The sequence below is a fragment of the Mustela nivalis genome (genome assembly GCF_964662115.1).
Source record: "Mustela nivalis genome assembly, chromosome: 5".
NCBI lineage: Eukaryota > Metazoa > Chordata > Mammalia > Carnivora > Mustelidae > Mustela > Mustela nivalis.
Window position 1 is genome coordinate 87,269,274 of NC_139024.1, and position 8,814 is coordinate 87,278,087.

Below are 8,814 nucleotides of genomic sequence, written 5' to 3' on the forward strand. Positions count from 1 at the left end.
AGAGGTCCAACAGAAAGGGGTTATTTTTCACAAGGTTGGGGAAATAAAATGGAGGTGCGTCTAAGAGAAGCAAATTGGGCCGGGAGTCCGAGGGGCGGTGGGGAACTCATTGGATGTGTTGAGATGGACATGTTTAGGGAAACTGTCCGTCTGGGAAAGTGTTTTTGGAAGGTGAACCACCTACCCAAAGGGCAAAGAAGCCGCTGGGCAGAGATAGCGAGTCTACCTGTTCTGGAAGGGACCCCCTCCCCACTGCAGTCCTCCTTGGCATTCAGGCAGGCCGGATGGGCTGGCACGGGGCTCAGGGAGGGTCTGGGGGCAAAGAGGAGACGTGGGAGACCGCCAGGCGCCCAGGTTCCAGGGAGCCTAGTGTGGAGGCCCTTCTGAGGCTGCTGGCGACGCCGTGAGACAGAAGCTGGGAGGCGCTGGTGGGCAGGCGGCTTGCACTTCGTGAAAGCCCGGACTTGAAAGGCTAGCTGCAAACAGGATTCGTTTCTACTTCACCACCCCCATAGTCTTCCAGAGCGCCCCGCACGGTGCGGAGGTGAAAGGGCGCAAAGGCTCCTCCAGGAGCTTGCACTCCCTAAGGGGGAGGAGGAGGAAGAGGAGGAAGGATGTTAAGTCCCGGGAAGGCTTGAGCTGGTGAGCTCAACGCCTAAGTCCTGACCTGGACTTACCTAAGGCCTGAGGAGAATGTACCCCCTGCTTAAGGGGATTGTGTCCTAAAATTAGAAGGCCTTTAGAGATCAGGAAGCTAGAGCTCCACAGGTCCCTGCCATGGCACAAACGCAGCAAGCCCAGACAACCCTTGTCAAACCCCCACGCTTTCTGGCCTCTGCTACCTCTAGTCCAGCGCCTGGGTGCTTGGCAGGCATTCCTGGGTGCCCGGTCAATGGCAAAGAAAATGCTGCAGAATCGCCATCCCCAGAAAAGAAGAATGTCCAGGACTAGCCTTACTTCCTAAAACACTCCCTCTTGCTCCCCTGTCCTGGGCACAAGGGGCGAAGAGTGAGACTTCACACCTAAGGGGCAGATAGACAAGCCGGAGAGTGCCCCCACCCTTCTAGGCAAGAAGTGATGGGTTCCCTGTGAGGGGCAATGGGGGCCTGATGGACGCTTCCTGAAGAACCCAGCGAGGAAGGGCATTTCCAGCCAACCCCTGTGTGCCCTGCGCTGCACATTCCAGGAACCTGGGAGGCGCTAACCGTTCTGCCTTGGGGATGCAGTTCTCTCTTGCAAAGCGGCGGGCCCTGCAGTAATTTGGCTCTGAAAATTGGTGCCACAGAAACAGCTGAGAGCTGGCAAGGCCAGCGCCCCGAGGGTCAGCGTCTGTCAGTCCGCATTAAGATATGCAAAGCGGAGGCGCCTGCGCAGCCGCTGATGCCTCTCGGCCTGGTGCGTAATTGGTGTCAACTGTTTGATTGCGATAATTGCTACTGTCTGGGGACGTGGCTTCCAGGCCCCGATGGGACAGAGCCAGGTCTGCAGGAGGCTGGGCCAGCTACTGGCCCCTAAGAGCTTCCCTGCCCCCTGACCCTTTCGCTCACTGTCCCCAGAGACCTACAGACGTGGGACTTCAGAGGGACTCCCCATTCAGTCTGTCCCTTTCCCTGAGAGTAGCCAGAAGCTCTGTTTCCCTACCAAAAAAACTACATCCCCTGAGGGGGTGGGTGGGAACAGGCAGGTTTAGGCCCCACATTTCCCACCCCTTAATAGTCACGATAACAATTTCCTTTGACCACTTGGTCTGACCCCCACCAAAGCCTATGAAGTCTTATTAATCCTACTTTAGAGGTGAGAAAACTGAGGCACGGGGGCTGTTCTGTGCATTAGAGGATGTGTAGCAACATCTCTAGTGTCTACCCGCCAGATGCCAGTATCACACACACACACACACTCACACATACCCCTCTTCCCAGTTGTGATAACCAAAAATGCCTCTGGAAATTGTCACATGTCCCCATGTGCGAAGCCCTGGTTCCAGCTGGGCCCCCACAGAGTCGGGAACCAGGTGTTTGGCAAGTATGGTCAGTGTGATTCATTCAAATCTTTCAAAGAAAAATTTCCACAGCCCCTGTCATTGGAGGAGAAAGCCATGAGGCCTGGGTTTGCAGGGGCCGCAGAGATGACTAAGACGCCTTTCCTGTTTTCAAAGCTTAGCTTGGTGGTTAAATGCATGGAGTTTGCAGTCGGGCTGCCTAGGTTTGAATCTCAGCTGCTATTTTACTAACTGAAGATCTGGGCCTCGGTTTCCCTCATCTGTCAGATGTAGATAGTCACAGTAACTACCTCTTCAGCTTCTGATGAGGATTTCAGGAGCTGTTGTTTGAAACCCTTTAGAACAGCCTGGAATGTAGTAAGCCCTCAGTATTTGTTAAATAAAAAAATAAAGCACTTACTCTGTGTAGAGGTTGGGGGTAAGGAGCCTTCGGTGCCTACCAATGAGTATCATTTGGAACAGAATCAGCAAAGGTTAGCCAGAGGCAGCAGTGGTGGAAGAAGAAATTCTTCCTGGGTGGCCTTGGAGCTTGAGGGGTGGTGGGGAGGCTGAGTCTTCAGAGAGAAATAAAAGATTAGGACCTGGGGTCTACATGCACTAGGAGCTCTGCTCTGGTCAGTCACCAAGACAACCATGTTTTAGGTCTATGGAGTGGGAGCAGGGAAGGGGATGGTGCTCCTGATGGCAGCCAGATTCAAAGCCTGAATGAAGACCCCCTCCTCCAGGAAGTCCTCTGTGACCTCTTCAGCCATTTCAAAACAATCCCCTACCCTCTGAATGCCTGCGACATTGCTTGCTCTACTCTTTGACTGTGGAATCAAATAAAGCCTTGTACTACCATTCTTTTTAGCTACTTACTCTGTGCCAGCCATGTACCATACTTTACATTTATTAGTGAATTTCAGAATTATTATATCCTCTATCATGATCATTATATTTATCATGCATCAGACTAGAGGCTAATCACGACATGCACTATTTCACTTAATCCTCACATGACCCTTCATGTCCATTGTGTAGAGGTTAAGAGCATGGGCTTTGGAGTTTGAATCCAGCTCTAACTCTTGCCAGCTATGTAAACTGGATGTACACAACCCCTGTGAACCTCACTCTCCTCATCTACAAAATGGGCCTAATTAAACTTACCTCCCAGGATGGCTGTGAGTGTCAGAGGTGCTCAGGGATAGGAACTAATAAAAAATGCCTACACCACAGTACGGGCACCATTACAGACTTGCCAGAGCCTTTACGTTTATTAAATAATAATCACAATGATTAAAATGTGTGGTTATTTGCCTCTGTTTTATGAACTTGCCTGGATTGGGAAGGACTTGGAGCCAAGGTTTCTGGAATACAGGACTGGGGCCATCAGGGAAGGTGGAAAGCCCAGTGGAGAACAGAGAATGGGAGAGGTGGGGGCAGTGGGAGGGGTCTGCCTTGGGTGCAGGCAATGAAAGGGTTCATTGTCTATAGAGAACTTTAAAACAATAATAAAATCAAGTAAAAGTCGGTCTGCTTTTTTCTTATCACCATGTACCAACAATTCTGCGTTCGTGATAAAATACTCTTCCTGGGGAAGAGGAGTGGAAATCCTTATCCCCTGTTCTAAGGAAATCTCTGCCTCACTGTGGAGTTCAGTGGTCCTATATTTACCTGGGCTTCAAATGAGCACATCTGTGTTACTTATTCTTTCATAAAGATTGTACAGGACAAAAAAAAAAAAAAAAAAATTATACAGAACCAGGTAGTTCACTTGAGGAACTCTCCTGGAGACAGCCAGAAGCAGACACGGGGGACTCAGGACTAAGCTACACTCCCCATTTGGAGAGTAGGTTTGTAGCAATCCAGAATCATCAGAGCTCCTGTCGTTCTCCAGTCCCTGCATTCGCACAGTAGACTTGGAAATGAAAGAAGCAGCCCAATGACTGGGAAAACAAGGTATCAGACTCAGGCTGTTTCAGTCCTGCTGTTCTCTATGCAGATCAGCCTCTGAAGCACCCCGAGTTCTCTCTTTGGGAAGCTTTCCTTCCTGTAGCGCCTTTTCCCTGCCCTCCTATAAGCCACGAACATGATTTTTAAGTAGTAATCATTTACTGCTGTCTTTTCTGACCTATAATACTCATTTGATTTTTATTTATTTACCAGTATAATCATACATGTGTTAATAAAATAACATTTCAGGGGCGCCTGGGTGGCTCAGTCAGTTAAGCCTCTGCCTTCGGCTCAGGTCCTCATCCCAGGGTTCCAGAAGCAGGGAGTCTGCTTCTCCCTCTGCCCCTCACCCTGTTCATGCTCTTGCTCTCTCTCTCTCTCAAATAAATAAATAAAATCTTAAAAAAATTTTTTTCAACTGTCTGGTGGTCTTTTCTGGCCATTAGTATTTATTTGTTATATGTTTAATATGATGGTGATAATTTGGTCTTGTGGGGACATGTTAACAAGGACTCAGGGCATCTAATATTTAGATAAGCCAGTGATCTGGAAAGGCCACCCCATAAGCCTACTACCACCCAGACTCTCATAGCTGCCCCCCAGGGCCTGGCACCCCTTCTCATCCAGTGGGCTTCCTGCCCAGCTGCTCTGTCCCTCCCCCAGCAGCCCCCAACGCTCCATCCCAGTCTCCTCTCCCCTGTCCTCTAAGTCCAATCTCCACTGCGACAGGGTAGGGAAAGTTCTCAGAGGAGCTAATGAATGTGAGGCCTGCAGGCAGGCACATGTTGGCCCAGCCTCCCAGCAGGACCTATGAGAACACCCCGTTCTGGTCCACAGCATATTGGGGAAACTGGAGCCCAGAAAGAAGTGGTGTCCAGCCTGAGGTCACCCAGCTAGTCAGTGGGTCAAGGAAGAGCTATGACTCAGCACCCCTGGCCTCCATGCTGGTGCCCTCCCCTGACACGGCTCGACCCCAGCCTAACGACAATGGTCCAGCGACAGGACTGGAGTCTCCAAGGGCAGGCCTCAGTGGATGCTCTTTCTGGCCAGGAAGACCATGACGCGACCCCTTTCTGAGACCAGAGATGTCAATCCCCTCAAGCGAGCTCTCCCTCCTTCTTGTTTCCTTGAGCCCAGAGCAGGGCCAGGTGTGTGAAGGAATTCTTTAGACCAGTGACAGGGAGACATGGGCCTTTCCCCGAGGAGTTGGGATGGGCATTAAGCCGGATGTCTTGCTCCCTTGACCTAGACTAAGGAGTGGTGGAGTGGAGGCAGAGGCACCCCGTGCCCCACTAGGTGAGGCTGCCTCTCTTCTTTGGGAGAAGGGAAATCCGGGGTCCCTTCATTCAAAGACTCTCAGCGTCTGTGAGCTCTACTTCTAGGAAGCCCCTCCCTCCTCCCACCAGCTCTGGAGCCGCAGAGATGGCTGCTGCTCCCATTTCAACCAGCACCAGATCCATTAATAGCATCAGATTTATTTGCACCAGCCCTGACTCCCTCCCTGCTCCCCAGGGGCGCTCGATCCAGAATGCCAGGCCCTGCTTCCTTTTCTCCTGGAACATGCTGACTCCCTCCCTTGGGTGCCCAGGGAGTTGGCAGGATAATAACCTGCGAGAGGAAAACTCTCTTCTCCCTGCCTGCTAATCTGCAGTGCTCACCAAATTAGAAAAGGCATCAGAAGCCCATCGGGCTGCCTGCCGCAGGGATGTCATGCCATTAACCCTGGGCTGGGCCGCCTCCTGCTGGTCTGGGCAGGGGGTGGGGTGGATGCTTCAGCCCCCAGGCCCTTTGCAATGCCCTGCCTCTAAGCAGGAATGAAACCCACCTCAGCCTCCATTTCCCACCCCTCCCCCACCAGTGGGCATGAAACCTCCATCCTCTCCACCCCCATCCCCTTCCCTATTCCCCCATTATCCTCATTCACACCCCACCCTGTCAGTTGGCACAGATTTCTAGACTAGCCAGAAGGGCCCTTGGACTCCAGTTCAAGCTGCCCACTTCACACATGAGCAAACTGACAACCAGGAAGGGGACATGTGTCATCCGGTCCTTCCTCTGGGACCTAGGTCTGCAGACTCTTCACCGGTCGGCTCAGCAGAGATCTGCAGCAGCTCCCGTTCTAAGCGCTGAGTATACAGCAGCGGGCAAAACAGACGGAGGCCCAGCCTTCTGGAGCTCACAGACTACTTCTTCCTGGAAGCTGTCCCTCTTCCCTGAGGCTGGGCTGGAGGTTCCCCACCAGGACAAGACAACTGTGGGTTGACTTTGCCTCCCCACTAGGTGGAGCTTGTCTGGGCAGCTGACCAACCGTGCTGTTCAGTTCTGTATCCTAGGGCTGGGGGTGGGGCCTGGTCCATCCAGAGGCACAAGAGGTCTTTACTGAAAGCCATGACGAATGTTTGCATAGCAGGCACTCCATGCCAGGTACAGAGTGCTAAGGACTATCTTTAAGGGGGGAAACTGAGTCCAAGAGAGGTTAAATGACTCAGCCAAGGAATCTAGCTCACAAGCTACTCAAACCCAGGCAGTCTGGCTCCAAGCTCTTCCCACCTGGCTGCAAAGGAGGGTAGGAATGTCACCAACCATAGGAATGCTGGGCTTCTCTGGTCACCTGTGCCCATGACTCAGGGTCAAAAACGTCTGTCTTCCATCTGGCACAAATCTCTGCAACTGCAAATGCTACCCTGTGCTTTGTTTTGTGACTTCCAAGCAGACAGGACACTCAGACACCCTCTGACTTTCGTAAGATCGTCTCACTAGGCACAGGAACCATGCTGGAACAGGACTGGAGTTTCTGGGGGCCTCCAGGGGCACATTTCTATCTCCCTGCCCACAAGTCCTGGAGTAACAAATTCTGCCCACACAGTCCCCTCCAGAAAGCCTTCCTGTGCCTACAGTACCAGCCGGAGCAGGAAGGGGTCCAAGCCAGCCTGTGTCCCACCCAGTCTGGCATAGCCTGGTTGTTCTCTCTAATGGCCTGAGGCAGGGCCCATAGTCTGTGCCAAGGAAATGTTGGTTGCTTGCTTAACTGGCTGGTTCTCCTTAGGTTGTGCTGTGAAAGCCAGTTCTGATTCCCAATTCCAGTCCTGCTGGAACGACCTGTGAGACTGGGGGCAAGTGGTCCCATCCCGGAGCCTTAGCCTCTTCGAGGGCTTTGAGGAGTCAGACTAGATAGTCTCTGGTGACTTTCCCATGTAAAATTCAAGGTTTGACTGTAAATATCAGTTTCCGTTATGGGTCATTGCGAAGCAAGATCTCCTTCCTCGATCATGTGTAAGGCTTGTCTGTTGAGAGAGGCGATCAAGTGAGAAGCATCTTTAAAATGACCCGGAAAGTACATGTCATCTTTAGGGAGAGACCCGGCTACCTCTGGGAAGGATCTTTTTATGGAATCTGGAAAGTGGGGATAAAGAAGGGGAATAACACTGAGTCCCTGCTGTGTACCAGGTCCTGCTGTGAGTATCCTACATGTTTTCGTCTATTCAGTGCTCACCGCCTCCCTGAAGTGTGTTCTCATGCCCATTTTGCTGAGGTGGAAACTGAGGCTCCTCCCCAAGCCTACGCAGCATGTAACTATCTGAGGGAGGAGTGGGACAGATGTGTTTAACTCCAAAGATCAGGCTCTGCCCAAGGCAGAGAGTGGTGTTCTCTAGTTGCCCTGCTCTGCACTTGCCTGGACCATGTTCAGCCACTACCCTGCGTGCCACAACATCCGGGCATCCTCTGGAGACGGGGGGGGGGGGCTCATATAGGGCTATTGTGCTCACACCACATCTGGAGAGCCCCAGGGATGCGTGTGTGTGTGCGCGCACGCGTGTGCGTATATATGCGTGCATGCGAAGGACAGAGAACACAAGTGAGCCCAGGGAAGATTGGGAGCCCAAAGGGGGAACAAAAGAAAGAAAGGAAGAGTTGAAAGAACGCAGAGGGAAGGAGCTAATACGCAGAGTGACGAGGATGACAATAATAACAATAATAATAACAAGGAAGCACAAACCTTGTTTTTTTTTTTTTTTTTTCTCCAAGCAGAATGTGAGCTGGAGCAGGGCTGAGGGGATTAATCTCTTAAAAAATAAGTGCCGTGTGAGGAGACAGGCAGTGATTAAGGTTTTAACTGATCAGTCTGCATCTGACAGTGAACCAGCTATTATCTTAACGGAATCAAACGAACATTCAAAGCCGTGCTCAGCCCCAAACATGAAAGGAGATGTCATCTGCTGGCAGCTGGCAAGCCGCAGGGGGAGCCGAAGGGGAGAGAGGAATGGAGGGAGAGGGGAAGAGAGGGAGAGAGAGAGAGGCTTGTCGGGCCGGGGAGAAGGGAAGCAGAAAAAAAGAGGTGTCAGGGGCAGCAGAGCTGCTCTGCCCCTTGGCCCCCGCCCCAGCTCCAGAGCCACCAATCCCAGGCTTGAAGCTCATGTGCGACTGCCCACCCCCCCACCCCCCCACCCCACCCCCCACCCCCCCCACCCCCACCCCCCGTCACTCTACCCCATCCAGGACCTGAGGCACCGGCACCCCCACTTCCTGAAGGAACAAGAGGGGACGCTAGGTGGGACCAGGCTCTGGGCTGAAATCTCGCTCCTGAGACCAGACTCCTGCTTCTCCTCCACAACTCCAGCAGAGCAAAGGCCCAGGATGGTTTTCTTAAATAAATGTAAGAAAGGGAGTGAGAGAAAAGAAGACAAAAGGGAGAGAGTGCCTTTTTCAGGCACCTGGGTTTGCTGCTCATTTAATTCTCCCTGCCGCCCAGTCACACGGGAGAGGGAAGGCTCAGGCTGTAGATTCCACATCTTGAATGAGGCCAAGCTGGGGTGTGGACCCAGTCCTCTCTGGCTCCAATTTCTCTACTTTTTTCACCAAAGGGGGGTGGTGGTGGAGACGAG